Source organism: Musca vetustissima, unplaced genomic scaffold, assembly GCF_032173495.1.
Source record: "Musca vetustissima isolate MV318-11 ecotype Yass unplaced genomic scaffold, APGP_CSIRO_Mvet_v1 utg72596, whole genome shotgun sequence".
Lineage (NCBI taxonomy): Eukaryota > Metazoa > Arthropoda > Insecta > Diptera > Muscidae > Musca > Musca vetustissima.
The window spans coordinates 1-16,391 of NW_026876166.1; positions in this window are offsets into that span (position 1 = coordinate 1).

Consider the following 16,391-nt stretch of genomic DNA (forward strand, 5'->3'; position numbering starts at 1 on the left):
TATAATATCTTCCAAATTAAAAGTATTAACAATTAGAACACTATTCTAAGTTTCAACAAACTTTATTTATTATGACATGATGTGACCTCATATTCGTGCAACAAACACTTCAAATTACATTCTCGTATAAAATGAAGAAAAAAAAAACAACAAAAACAATAAAGTACTTCCTTTGTCCTACTGACTTCGTAAACAATTCTAATAAATTTCTTTGCAAAATTACTCCTCAAAAAGCAAGGTAATGTTCGACTGGCATACTAACAATGCTGCAGCAGACATTTTTCAACCGAAATAAAATATCCTGTATTGTCATTTTTCATGCCATGCAATCAACGTGATGTGGCACTTGTGGCTTAGTTACTCCTCCTTTTGGCTGGCAAACAATATTCAAACACACATCCATATATACAATGTGCATAGTTTTGAACAGGTTGTTGTGAAGAAGTATCTCGTTTTCTTGTATTGAAGGTCTTTTGTGGTTAGTTCGTTATTTTTGTCATTTTAGTACTATTTTAAATTAATGGTAACATTTCAGTTAAGGAACTAGATATGTTTAAAAACAACATGCAAAAGGCTTCGCAGCCCCCACTAAAATTCTGTAAATAAATGTATATGAACATATAGCAATGCACACGTATAAAACCATCTATATGAATTTGGATATTCAGTTTTCAGTTCTTAAATTCGGTGATATTTGCGCTTGTTATTTCCTCTACAACTCCTCGAAATATTACGTAAGATATATCCGTTTGATGTCACCCACATAAAGGTATGCCTTAATACAGGGTCGCCCATATTCGACGGACCCATGTTTTTTTTTTTAAATCAAAGAAAAAAATAAAAAAATTATCGGTTGGCAATGTTAATTATTTAATTCCGAGTAGATTTGTTTACATCAATTTTTGAATATGATATCTCTCAAATGGCCGCCTCTGTAGTTGATGACGTATTGTGCCCTTTTTGCTGCATTTTCCATCGTTTTTGCCAACATTTCGCCCGGAATAGCGGCTATTTCTTCACGAATGTTGTCCTTGAGCTCTTCTATGGTCCTTGGCTTGTTAACGTAAACCTTTGACTTCAAATATCCTCACAAGAAGAAGTCAGGCGGCGTCAAATCGGGCGAACGCAGTGGCCAAGTGACCAGTCCACTTTTCGACATCAAACGGCCCGGAAACAAATTCTTCAGAAAATCGAAAACCGACTTGTGTGCGGTGGAGCACCGACTTGTTGAAACCAGAACTGCCTCATATGCTTTCGACGAATAATTGGCATCACAAAATTGGTCATCATGCCGCGATAACGCTCCTGATTGATTGTAACAACATGACCATTTTCATTTTGGAAGAAAAACGGCCCAATGACCGTTTTCGCACTAACGCCGCACCAAACTGTGACTTTTTCGTCATGAAGAGGCACTTCTTGAATCTCCTGAGAATTTTCAGTGGCGTAAAAACGGCAATTTTGCTTATTTACGGTCCCATTCAGTGCGAAATGGGCTTCATCGGACATGATAAGTTTGTTCCAAAATAGGTCGTCATCTTCGGCCATTTCGATGACCCTTTGGGCCCATTCCAATCGACGAGGCTTGTCCGCAGGCAACATTCTTTGCGTCAATTGAATTTTGTACGGGAACAAATGCAAATCAATGCGAATAATCCGTTGTAAAGTGGACCGAGCCATGCCCAACTGCTGAGAACGGCGATTTTGGGATGTTCTTGGGGACCTCTCAATACTGGCTCGTACGGCAGCGATATTTGGTCGACTTTTATATGGCCTCTTAGGATTAGAAAGAGCCTTGGCAGTCGAACTTTTTTCGTATAAACGCTTAATGGTGTTCTTAGAAGGCGCACTTCTCACTTTTTTCTAATGTTTTAAAAGCACGTTGAGTTTTTACAATTGACTTCTTCTGTTGAATGTAAATTTCAACTATTTCAGAGCGCTCACGTGGCGTGTATTGGTTCATGGTAAAAATCTGCTTGGACTGACGCTTCAAACGCGGTATGTCATTAAGCGATGTTACATCTCTGTCAAAAGTTATGGCGTTCCCAGATGGGTCCGTCGAATGTGGGCAACCCTGTATTTGATATTTGGCTGTAATTTTATATTTTTGATTGAGTAGGAAATACTCCTAACAGTATTCGACAAGCTTCCGAATAGTCCCCACATCATTCGATGTTTTGGAGGGGTTGGAAATGTTTTTCAACCTAATCAGCTGTAATTTGGTACTGTAAATGGGATATATCGGTCCAAGTTTTGGTGTAGCCCCTTACAACGGTACCCCCCATATATTCGGTAATTTTTATACCCTTCACCACACTGTACCTAGGGTATTATGTCTTTGTGCATATGTTTGTAACAAGCAAAAGTAATAGAGATAGACCTTGGTTCCTTTTGCATAGAATCACTTTCTAAGTCGATTTACGCATGTCCGTCCGTCCATGTATTTTTGTTAACAAAGTACAGGGCGCATGTATGATCCGATTTGGATGAAATTTGGCACAGTACACTATTTTGGACCAAGGACGAACCCGATTGAAATTTGAGAAAATCAGTACAGTACGCCAAACTCCAAATATTTGTCCGATTGGGACAAAATTTTTGCAAAGATTACTGAATTAGGTCCAGACTGATGTCTGCGAAGTTTTGTTAAAATCAGTTCAGATATAGATCTAGCTCCCATATATAGTTTTGTCCGATTTTTTGTGAATGATACACCAAACTCTCGATATTTGTCCGATTGAGACAAAATTTTACACAGAGTACTGAATTAGGTACAGACTGATGTCTGTGAAGTTTTGTTAAAATCGGTTCAAATTTAGATCTAGCTCCCATATATAGTTTCATCCAATATTTTGTGAATGATACACCAAACTACCAATATTTGTCAGATTGAGACAATATTTTATACAGAGTACTGAATTAGGTACAGACTGATGTCTGTGAAGTTTTTTTTATACCCTTCACCACACTGTGGTACAGGGTATTATGTCTTTGTGCATATGTTTGTAACAGGCAAAAGGAAACGAGATAGACCCATGGTTCCTTTTGAGAATATGCATAGAATCACTTTTTAAGTCGATTTATGCATGTCCGTCCGTCCGTCCGTCTGTACGTCTGTCTGTCTGTCTGTCCATGTATTTTTGTGAGCAAAGTACAGGTCGCATTTATGATCCGAATTGGATGAAATTTGGCATAGGTCACTTATTCGGCCCAAGGACGAACCCTATTGAAATTGGGAAAAATCGGTTCAGATTCAGATATAGCTCCCATATATATATTTAACCGATTTAATGTAAACGGTCCCTATATATCATTCGATTTGCACGAAATTTGGTACAGCCTAATCATTTAGGTCTAAAATGATGTGTGTAAAATTTCATAAAAATTGGTCCAGATTTAGATATAGCTCCCATATATAGTTTCGTCCGATTTCATGTAAATGGTGCCCCAAAGTCCTAATATATCTTTCAATTTGCACGAAATTTGGCATAACGTACTGAATTGAGCCTAGAATGATGTGTGCCAAGTTTCGAGAAAATCGGTCCAGATATAGATATAGCTACCATATATAGTTTCGTCCGATTTCATGTAAATTGTGCACCAAATCTCTCTATATATCTTTCGATTTGCACGAAATTTGACATAACGTACTGAATTGAGCCTAGAATGATATCTGCCAAGTTTCGAGAAAATCGGTCCAGATTTAGATATAGCTCCCATATATAATTTCGTCCGATTTCTTGTAAATGGTGCACCAAAGTCCCTATATATCTTTCGATTTGCACTAAATTTGACATTACGTACTGAATTGAGCCTAGAATTATGTCTGCCAAGTTTCGAGGAAATCGGTATAGATTTATATATAGCTCCCTTATAGATTGATTTTAAGTAATTGACGCACCAAGGAGCCAATATATGGCTGATAGGAACAAAACGTACTGAAATTAGTATAACTTAACCTGTACCAAGTTTCGTTGAAATAGGTTCATTTTAGCATCCATATATAAGTAAATTGTGCATCAAACTCCTCATATTTGTTAGATTGACATCAAATTTTGCACAACGTACAAAATTGAGCATAGAATAACGTAGTTGGGTTTTCTAGAAGTACAGACATAGCCCAATGGATTAACTATTGATATTTTTTTGAAGTCGATTTACATACTTTTGTCCCATTGTAAGAAACGAATGACATGTTTATGGATAGATCTAGGTCGTTTCACATTTAGATAAATATCACATATTTTATTTCATACAATTTCATGATAATAGTCCTGTTTAATATACCCATAGTGGTGAAGGGTATCATATAGTCGGCCCCGCCCGACTTTACTACTTTCCTTACTGGTTTTTTTTTTTTTTAAATCGGTTCAGATTGCAATGCAAGTGAGGAAACAATTATATGTGATAAGGTTTGTTGAAATCGGTTCAGATTTTGATATAGGTATTATATATATTTTTTCGTTCTATTTTATGTAAATGGTGCACCGAAGGAACTATGTTTTTTCGTTTTACACGAAATTTGGCAGAATATATTGAATATAGAGTGATAACAAAAAACAAATGGTGTATGCAGCGGTTGCTTCTTTAGGTCCATGTGTTTTTATATAGCTCCCATACATAATTTTACTCGATTTCATACAAATGGTACACCAAAGAATCCAAATTTGACATGCAATTTTTTCATTGATTTCAGAATGGTATGTGTATGGGATTTTTTCAATTGGTTCAACTATCTATGTTAATTTCGCCCGATTCCATCTCAATGGTTCTCCAAAGATTCAGGAATATATATACTTTACGGGGTCTTCGACGATTATTTCAAGGCATGACAAATAAAAGTTGAATTGTTTAGTAACATATTCCGGCCCAACCTAATGTCTAGAGAGAATATATTTAATTCACTCATCAAAATGCAAATACGCTTGATTCCAAACAACAAAAACAGTAGCAAAAGGCAAATCAAACACCGATAGAGTATTTTGGCCACAATGTGGTGTTCTCTGCTCTCTTCGCCTAAAGGTTACTGCGACCACGACAACAATGATGATGACGTTATTTAATGATTAATTGTGATGGGAGAGAAGGGGGGGCGATCCCAAAACAAGCTAGAAAGCAGACGTGAGTAAATTATAAAAGAAAAATGAAAACAATTAGACTGCCGCCGTGAGCTGGATAGAAAGAATGAAACAAACGAACGAACGAATAACAAAATATAAAAATAAATATCCAGCTAGCTGTTGAATCAAACAAATTGGATGAGTGTTACAAGGTGCACGCTTGACTGAATGAAGGCCGGTTAAGCTGTTTTCGTTTGTTGCCCAAAAATAAAACCGGAATACTACGTCATTATATTTTTGTTAGATGAAAATAACAACAACAATAATAACTACCGACAGAAAAGCCCGTATCAGTAATGAAAACAAAGCAACAACAATAAAAAGATATCAAAGCCATATAGAGGTATGTCTAAATTGGCATTATCATAGACGGCGATGAAGAGTTGAGTTGTTCACCAACAAACACCGACTGCTCTCCAAACGGCGTCACCATCAGCTCTTGAGAGCTCTTCGCAAAGCAAACAGCTAATGGGGAGCACCTTCTATTCTATGGAATATTGAAACACTGTGCCTTTGATTCAGTTTTGAACGTAACGCTCGCGTGGACACACACTTCTACGTTAACTGAAGTGATATTCGGTTCGGAAACGAAAATAATCAAACCACAACAACAATTTCGCGCTTTTATATTTAAAACCAAAAAAATAAATACGAATTAAATGAAAACATATTTGTTTGTTGTTGTTTTTCCTCGAATAAAAACAAATATGAAAGAAAAATTAATTTGTTGATAACGAAAAAGTGAGAATATTAAACAAATATCAGACCAAATTAATTAAGTGAAATATTAAAAGAAATACAACAAGAAAATAAACCGACAAATTATTATTAAATGAAACACATTTTTATCATAAAACAACACACAGAATCGATTAATAAAATAAAATGTTATCGCCGCCATGATGTCATAGAAATAAGTGCGAGTCTAAAGTCTTTAGCATTTTTAAATTATCCAAATAAAGACACATAGGGATGTGTGTTTTTTTATATTAACAAGTTAAGATTTAAACAAGATACCCAAGGCCAAGATTAAAATGTTTGAACTTGTTTTATTTGAATTTTTTAGTTAGTCTATAGTCTATAAGTGGAATATTTCCTAGGCAATATTAACTATAATAAACGGGTCTCTCTTACCCAAATATAGATCGGACGAAAATATATATGGGAGCTATATCTAAATCTGAACCGATTTTCACGAAACCTAACACACTTCAGCGTAGACTTTATTCAGTACACTATGCCAAATTTCGTGCAAATCAGACTTTGGTACACCAAATACATAAAATCGGACAAAAATACGAACGAAATATATATGGGAGCTATATCTAAATCTGAACCGATTTTCATAATTTCAATATGGTTCAACACATCGAGATATTTACGGGTGACCCCATAAAGTATATAAATTTTTGATCAGAATAAAATTCTATACCGATTTACTGGTATCCGACTGTCTGTCTTTTGAAATCACGATATGGATCGCAATATTTGAGATAGAGCTTTGAAATTTTGCACTGGCATTGCCATTACTCCCAGGACGATTCGTATTGCAAATGGTCAATACTTTTTAACAACAAAATTGGCTTTAATTTGCTTTGTTTGGATCTCATTGGGTATCAGATATTCCTAATGAAAAAGATCAATATTGGTCCCCTTTTTTAGGGCGCTACGGTACCTCCCACTATTGGTATTTTGGGTGATTTTAGATATATTTTTCAACAGAATCTGCTGTAATTTGATATTTATGATTCACTTTGGTTTCAGATCTTCTAACGAATAATAATCAATATTGGCGTATGTTTCGGGGTAGTCCCCATGAATAGGTACCCCCAATAATCGGTATTTTTATGGTTTTGGTTGTAATTATACCCTTCACCACACTGAGGTACTGGGTATTATAGTTTTGTGGATGTATTTGTAACAGGCAAAATGAATCGAGATAGACCCATGATTCCTTTTGAGAATATGCATAGAAGCACTTTCAGATTCGACTTATGCATGTCCGGCCGCCCATGTGTTTTTGTGAAGAAAGTACAGGTCGCATTTATGATCCAATGTCCATGAAATTTGCACATGCCACTTATTTGGCCCAAGAATAAACCCTATTGAAATTGGAGAAAATCGTTTCAGGTTTAGATATAGCTCACATATATATTTTCGTCCGATTTTATTTAAATGTAGCACAAAAATTCATATTTAGGCCGATTGCACAAAAATTCTGGACAGCGTACTGAATTAGGTCTCAATTATGTTTGAGAAGTTTTGTTGCAGTCGGTTGAGATTTATTTTTAGCTCCCATATATAGTTTCGTCCGATTTTATGTAAATGTAGCACAAAAGTGTCATTTGGGCCGATTGGCACAAGTAATTTGCACAGCGTACGGAATTAGGTCCAAACACTGTATGCAAAGTTTTGTTGGAATCGGTTCAGATTTAGATATAGCTCCCATATATATTTTCGTCCGATTTTATGCCAATGGCGCACCGAGGAGTCTATGTTTATTCTATATTCACGAAATTTAGCAGCGGGTATGGAATTTAGTTCAGAATGCTTTCGTTAAGTTTGAAATCGGTTCAGACTTAAATATAGCTCACACATATACTTTAGTCAAATTTTATGTAAATGATGCACCATAGATCCTGTTCTATGTTTACGATGTTTTAGTATTGAAATTGGTTCAGATTTACAGGTCATCAAAAAGCTAGCAATTTGCGACTTTAGTCGCACAACGGTAATCCTGATGAGGGAGGCTAACTTAACAGCGTGTTTACTTGTTGTTACTTTAGTGTTTTATTTAGATGAAATCGTACGAAATATAATTACCATATAAACCGATTTCAACAAATTTCATTAAAGTTGGTCCTCTTGTTCGCACAGACTTTTGCGAAGAGGTCCAACAGCAATTTCAGATGGTAGATGTTGTGGAAACCGTCAATAGAAAATTTCTATGCTCGATCTGATATCGATTTGTTAGGCATACTCAGCCTGCACTGCGTCTACAACACTAACGTTAACATCATAAAAATTTACTTCTACAAAATTCCACTTTAATCTCTACCTAGAATTTTTTTATCGTAACTGAAAATGTTGTTTTGGTCCAAGTCAAGATTTCAGACCCAGACCGCGACGACCTACATTTGCTAACTACCGGGAATCATAGGTATGTGCTTATAACGTTTAGACTGGCGAATCCATTTCTGTAGAATGTGTATTTTTTGCTCGTCACTTACGTCGATTGTAGGGGTGTTATATAAACAAACATTTAGGGCATATGCTCCATGTAAACATAATGTGTGTGTATGTCAAAACGCTCAAAAGATAAGCAGTTGTAAGATCAAGGTTATTAAACAGAGTCAGTTGTTGCTTATGAACGATATGCATGAGTTGTCACACAGCACTTTGATATTTCTGTGGGAGTGAATCCATACAAAATAAATTGTCTTACATTTATTCAGATCGTATTTCAAACATGCGGAAGATGTTTAGGAAAAAGGGGGATTTTAATGTTGAAGGTTAATAACATTTAATTACGTTTAGGCCCTCTTTATATTCAAAGTAGTAAATAAATATATGGTACCCTACATTACTAATTTTTCTCTAATTATATATTAATATTAAGATTGACCTAAATGCTGGTAACAAAAATGACATATTATAGTAAATTTGGCAAAAAATGAGTTTTAAACTACTTACAAGTTGTCTAACCATTTTATACCCTTTACCATAACATGGAGTAAATATTTAGTTTGTGGAGAAAATTCACAGATGATTCTGTGCGTCCATCTATTGCCAAAAATGCTAAAAGTTCGAAAAAAAAAGTAATTTTGAGCAGGAAGATCAAGTTGCACGTGACAATTGCCCCATTTTCGCATCCACCAGTGCAAAATCCATCTTACAATGGCAACTTTTCCTGACTATGTAATTGTTATACCTTAAATATGTAATTTCGTTCCCAACACCACGAAATATGCCTTGGAGACGCCGTATATATTCTTGATGAGAATTCATGCACGTTCTTCTATTGAAATCACAATAGAGGTCGCAATATTTAAGATAGAACTTTGAACATACTTTACTGCTACTCCTAGGATGGTTGGTATTAAAAATGGTCCAATTTCATTGAGTAGAAAATCTCCCTATTAAATATGGACCCAAGTTTCCGGATAACCACAATATAATGGTACCCATATTTCAGTATTTGGTCGGTTATTGAACTGAATTGGATGCAATTTGATTTTTTGTCGGCGTGTAACATATGCTGTTTTGTGTGCAGAGTGTCATTTCTGTTCACCTGTGCCTCTCGTATGACCTTTTCCAGCAGGATGTTAAAAAAGTCACACGAGAGGCTGCCATCTTGTCTCAAACCTCGTTTGGCATTGAACGGCTCCGAGATGTCCTTTCCGATTTTAACTGCTGACCTAATGTCATTTAAAATTATCCTCCATAGCCGTATTAATTTTACAGGAATGCCGAACGCAGACATGACTTTAAAACCCTCTGAACGGAAAGGGCTGTCGAATGCGGCATTATAGTCGACGAACAGGTGAGGAAAATGTAGCCGATTGTGAATTTGCCAGGTTTGAAGCCGCATTTGAAGGCTTTAGCTCGATTTTCCTATTGATGTGGTAGTAATTTGTTACAAAGGGGGTTTGAAGGCAGACAAACATAACGCCGGTAAGACTGCATTTTGCCAGGACATTTTTAGGTCCTGCCCCACGATACAGGCCACAGTTATCTTCACGAAATTTTGCATGAAGGATGGGTTCTGGTTAATGAAGACCCCTATTGTTTTTGGTGAAGATCGGTTAATATTTAGGGGATGAAATGGGCCAAATACATAATTCTTATCTGTTTTTCTGGTCACTCCAGAGGCCGCAATTTTGGCCCCAACATCACGAATTTTTACATGGAAGAATAAGCATGCCTGTTTTCAATATTTAGCGGGTCAAATGGACCTTGACTTTTGTGTGAAAAATTACAAAATTTGTATTTTTTGGCGTATATATTTCCTCCTGAAGAACGGGTCTATGTTCTTCAGGAGGAAATATATACGTCAAAAAATAGTTGAAAGGATATCCAAGAGGAGTGGTTGGGCTTTAAATTGATACCAATTATATTGACCTATGTACTCGGATGTGATAGTTAGACTTAAATACGTTACAGGTGCTAACGTATTCAGATATTATTTAACCCATTACCACACTGGATGACGGAAATATAGCGATGATCGCTTTGAAATGTTCCATGAAGTTCCAGTTATGGTGAAGGACAACGCCAATAATTTTCGGCGATGATCAGATAATAATTTTGGTATGAAGTGGACCGTCGTCTTAATTTTTTGTGTTTTTTCGAGTCGATATGTAGGCCACAATTGAAAGCCGTACATCACAACACAACCCACGGTGTGTGGAATATGGACAAGTAATTAGAAGGACTGAACAGAATATTAGGAAAATATGTCAGTGTAAGGAACAGGGGGTAGATATCACGAAATATTGCCGCAGAATGTTACAGTTCCGTGGCAGTTTTGTAGGATATCGTATGGTCGGCCCCGTCCGACTACACTGCTCCGCTCACTGGTTTAGGTTAGGTTTCCATATAAAAACCAGTAAGGAAAGTACTAAAGTCGGACTGGGCCGACTATATGATACCCTTCACCACTTTGGATATATTGTACATATGTATTCTAACAGTTTCATGTCAATGTTCCCTCGAAGGAACATTGAAATGAAATTGAACGAACTTAAATATGCGATCTTTATCCTAAGTAAACCGACTAAACTCAATTCCAACACATGCCATTCTGCAACCTATTCTTAACTTTGTAAATAAATTTTAAGCGGAATTTACACACTCTATTTGGTATGATTCACTGTTTAAAATGTTACATCAATCATACACACATTGATTATTTGGTGTACAATCAATATAAATAGGTCGAAATTATATATCGAAGCTATGCTATGTATGTAAATCTGAACTGACTTCAAGGGTACTTGCAGAGATTAATTTCAGTACGCTTTGTCAATAGGCTTAGTCTTTAGTGCACCATTTACTTAAAATCAGACGAAAGTATATATTGGTGCCCCATTTACCTTAAATAGGATGAAAATATATATGGGAGCTATATCTAAATCTGAACCGATTTCGTTGAAACTTGGCACACACCATTCTGGACCTAATTCAGTATACTATTCAACATGTCGTGCAAATCGAAAGGTACTTTGGTGCGCCATTTACCTTAAATCGGATGACATTATATATATGGGAGCTATATCTAAATTTGAACCGATTTCCTCAAAACTTGGCACACATCATGTTGGACCTAATTCAATACTCTGTGCCAAATTTCGTGCTAATCGAGAGATATATAGGGACTTTGGTGCCCCATTTACCTTAAATCGGGTGAAAATATATATGGGAGCTATATCTAAATCTGAACCGATTTTCTCGAAACTTGGCACACATCATTCTGGACCTAATTCAGCTCTATGCCAATTTCGTGCAAATCGAATGGTATATAGGGACTTTGGTGCCCAATTTGCCTGAAATCGAATGAAAATATATATGGTAGCTATATCTAAATCTGAACCGATTTTCTCGAAACTTGGCACACATCATTCTGGACCTAATTCAGTACTCTGTGCCAAATTTCGTGCAAATCGAGAGATATATAGGGACTTTGGTGCCCCATTTACCTTAAATCGGATGAGAACATATATGGGAGCTATATCTAAATCTGAACCGATTTTCTCGAAACTTGGCACCAATCATTCTGGACCTAATTCAGCTCTATGCCAAATTTCGTGCAAATCGAATGGTATATAGGGACTTTGGTGCCCCATTTGCCTGAAATCGAATGAAAATATATATGGTAGCTATATCTAAATCTGAACCGATTTTCTCGAAACTTGGCACACATCATTCTGGACCTAATTCAGTACTCTTTGCCAAATTTCATGCAAATTGAATGATATATAGGGACTTTGGTGCACCATTTACCTTAAATCGGACGAAACTATATATGAAAGCTATATCTAAATTTGAACCGATTTTCTCGAAACTTGACACACATCATTTTGGACCTAATTCAGTACTCTGTGCCAAATTTCGTGCAAATCGAAAGATATATAGTGACTTTGGTACCCCATTTACCTTAAATCGGATGGTAGCTATATCTAAATCTGAACCGATCTTTCCCAATTTCAATATGGTTCGTCCTTGGGCCAAATAAGTGACTTGTGCCAAATTTCATCTAAATCGGATCATAAATGTGATTCTATGCATATTCTCAAAAGGAACCATGTGTATATCTCGTTTCCTTTTGCCTATTACAAACATATGCACAAAGACATAATACCCTGTACCACAGTGTGGTGAAGGGTATAATGACATGAATGGACACATTAACAAATATATGTAGATTGATTCAGCTCGTCGAAACATTTTAGAACATTTTCAATAACGGACTACGTTATATTTCAAGGTGCAATTCAATTTTTTGTGTTTGAAAACTTATTTGGGGAAAATTCTACTTTTTCTCTATATTACGGCACGGGTCCATTTTCGATATTTTGAAGTTTTTAACTGCATATTCCATATTGTTTCAATCTGATAGTATAACCATTGCATTTAAATCTATGACACAAATTTAAAATATCATTATGAATTAAAAAATAATATATGAAAAACAAAAAAATTCTTTACAGTTCTTTCCAACCATAACAAATACACTGGATAAATGAACTTTCGATACGTTTAATTGGCAACATAGAAACCATATGTGACCTATATATGCAAATAGTTTTATATACAAATGAACATGCTCTCTACTTGGTATGTAAATAAAATAATGGTTGTATGAATGAATGGATCATTATGGCGATGGTTCATTGATATTTATGTGCGCGTACTATTACAATTTCCGTCCATCAAGTGAGCGTTGTGTGTGAAGTGAAAATTCTGAAAAAAATGTCGAAATAAATAACCGACCGAACGATAACGAAAAGAGAAGACTTGTGTGCGTTTGTGATTGATCATCAGCAAAAAAATTTAATAGCACTATCAACATCAGCATCGCTGTACGACGACGTCATTACCACCAACTGCAAAACATAGAACATCTGGTCATGACACCAATGCTGAACTTACAAATTTGTTCATCAGTTTAATGCTCTACAAGACGAAAAACCAGCTCCGATTAATTTAAGCAGCTATATTCGACACCAATGATATAAAACCTTCACCAATCTGGATTTGTTTACAAGTTCTGGTTTCCTAAAAATTCTGTTTTGTGTATTCTCTTTTTTCGATTTAAAGAACCACGGGCTTTTATTGCCCTGTCTGTGTTCTTATGAACGGCCATTTGCACTTGTCTACCGCGCTAACATCATCATCATCATCAACATTGGCTTTAACAAAGTTTCAACATAAGTCCCCAACTCGACTTTATTGTCGAAACTGAAAAGAGAGAGTGAGAGGGAGAGAACGAACGAATGAAAAACATGTATTCTGCTGGTAATTAACCCATTAATTTTATTCCAAACGGCTTTGAATGTAAAACATATTTAATTTTATGCGTATAACTGTTTTTTGGAACTGTGTTTTTTATTTATAAATATAAATTTATTTAAATGTATTTGTCTTTTGTTAAAATAGTGTTTGTTGTTTTCCTCATTAGCATCACATTGTCATCATTATGGAACTTTTAAATACATTTATTTCATGTTTTTTATTCTGAACGCAACATAATATTAATGAAATGTGATTAATGTCAAATTTTGAAGTTTTGAAATTATAAAAAAAAAAAATGGTTAGTAACAATAATACCTAAGAACAAATAGGGTCATAACAAAATGTTTGATAATGTTTTTATTTTCAGCTAAGGATTATTTATTTAAACTACTAGGTTATATTAAGATCTATAGAAGATTTGAAATATTTTTTCATACATCCTTCATTATATGCAAAGAATATTATAAAAATGAAAAAAAAAAAATCTGTTCGGCCGTCCCCATCTCTTTATAACCTGCACCATAAGGTAGACTAAAAACAAAATACATAAAATCGATCGGAAATTTTATGCGGGGACTATGCCATTGCACCCAATGAGGAATCAAAATGCAGCCACATTGATTGAAAAAGGTGTTCAAACTTAAACAAGTGCAAAAGCGAATATTTGGGGTTATAAGTATATGAGGGCTATGTTTAATTAATGACCGATATACGTCAATTTCTAATCCAATATTTTTGTTTCGTGTCTCAATTCTTTCCTTCAGGAGGTATAATTATATGGAGGAGATGCCTAAATGATGGCCGATATATTATTATATTATCGTCTAGTTCGAGTTTTTTTATCACGATTTCCTTAGAATACAAAATTACGGCGAATTCAATTGAAAAGCGCGCTCAAGAACGCCAAAATGCGGAGGCTACCCGAAAAATGGGCCTATATTTATAATTTTTAGTTAAGAAATTAGGTACCCAATAAGAACCCATTGTACCAAATTTACACGAACTCGGTTTAAAAACGCGCTTAAACCCCTTAAAATACCACAAATTGGCTACCGTTATATGGGGGCTACCAGAAAAATTGGACCGATATTTATCATTTTTAGTGGAGACATTTGGTACCCAATGTATCAAATTTCAGCGAATTCGGTTGAAAAACGCGCTGAAGAACCCCAAAATACCGAAATTTGGCGGGTACCTTTATATGGAACTATGCCAAAACGTGGACCGATGTAGCCCATCTTCGAACTTAACCTGCCTGCAGGCAAAATACGACTCTATGCAAAATTTTGGCGATCTATCTCAATTCCTTCAGATGATAGCGTGTTTACAACAGATGGACGGACGGACAAACAGACGGGCGGACTTGGCTAGATCGTCTTAGAATTTTACCCTGATCAAGAATATATGCTTTATAGGGTCGGAAATGAATATTTCGATGAGTTACAAACGGAATGACAATATTAATATACCTTACATACTTTGGTGGAGGGTATAAAAATACCGAAAAATTATATGAGTCGTTTATTTTGAAAGTGGTTTAAGTCAGTTTTAGTTTCCGATATAAATCTTAGTTTTATAATAGTTTACAAAACATATTACGTGATATTTTCTAACATGTTCAAGGGTACAACTTATGAATATTTTTGAAACAAATCAAATCCATAACTTTAAATATCATAATATAAATAAACGACTTGGGGTTTTGTACCCCGGAATACCAAATTACAGCTACATACAGGACTATGAAAAACATAAAATAGAGCCGGACCTTATATATTATGTTAAATCATGGGCCTGTTAAGAGGTTTTTTATCCACCTAGGTATTTTATCGATCTATCGATGTCGCGTTGAAGGTCTACAGCATACAATACACATTCAGAAGGTATTATATAAAAATCAACTATAGATAGTCTTTCATCTGTCTACGGAATTCAGTCATTCTATGGAGGACATACTGAACTTCTCATATCTATAGAAAATAGAAGCTCTTTTATTTATAGAATAAACGATCTACTACCTGAAGAATTCAATCGTAGAATTGATGGTTCATCCGCCGCACAGCTCTAACTTGGACCTAATTATTTTTTTTATGTTCATACAGTTTCAATAAATATGTAATTCAGATGATATTGAGATAAAAACTGTAACGTCAGGTTCCATAATGATCTATATTGGCCCGCATTTAGGCTTACCCATATAATGATATCTACCGATTTTGAGTATTGTTAATATTTAGCGTGAAGGAAGGTATTGTTATGCAAAAATGCTAGGTTCGAAATTGATGTTTATCGATCCTCAATTAGGCACAGCACCTCATATAATGAAAATTCCTACATGATGCAATACATATTGGCCCCGCTTTAGGTATAGCTTCCAGTGACGTACGCATACAAACATTTTTTTCTGCAATGGATATAAACTAAGATTTATACCATAACCCATAATGGACTTAAACCACTTTCAAAACAAACGACATAAATAGTTCGACCATAGCGTACCAAATGTTATGTTTACTTAGTTTCTCCTGTATCCCGCATAACATTTAGACTTTTGGAAATATGAACGCATTTCATACCAGTTTTTACCTGAAATTAAATGTAATTAACCATTGATGTCATTATGCACACATATGGGCGTCAATCAATGTCTTTATAATTATAAACATAAATCCATTTCAATTATTCATTACTCTGATTGAATTTAGTCGTTTTTTTTCATTTTACTTTCCATTAAAATATTTGTTTGTTCATTTGCAT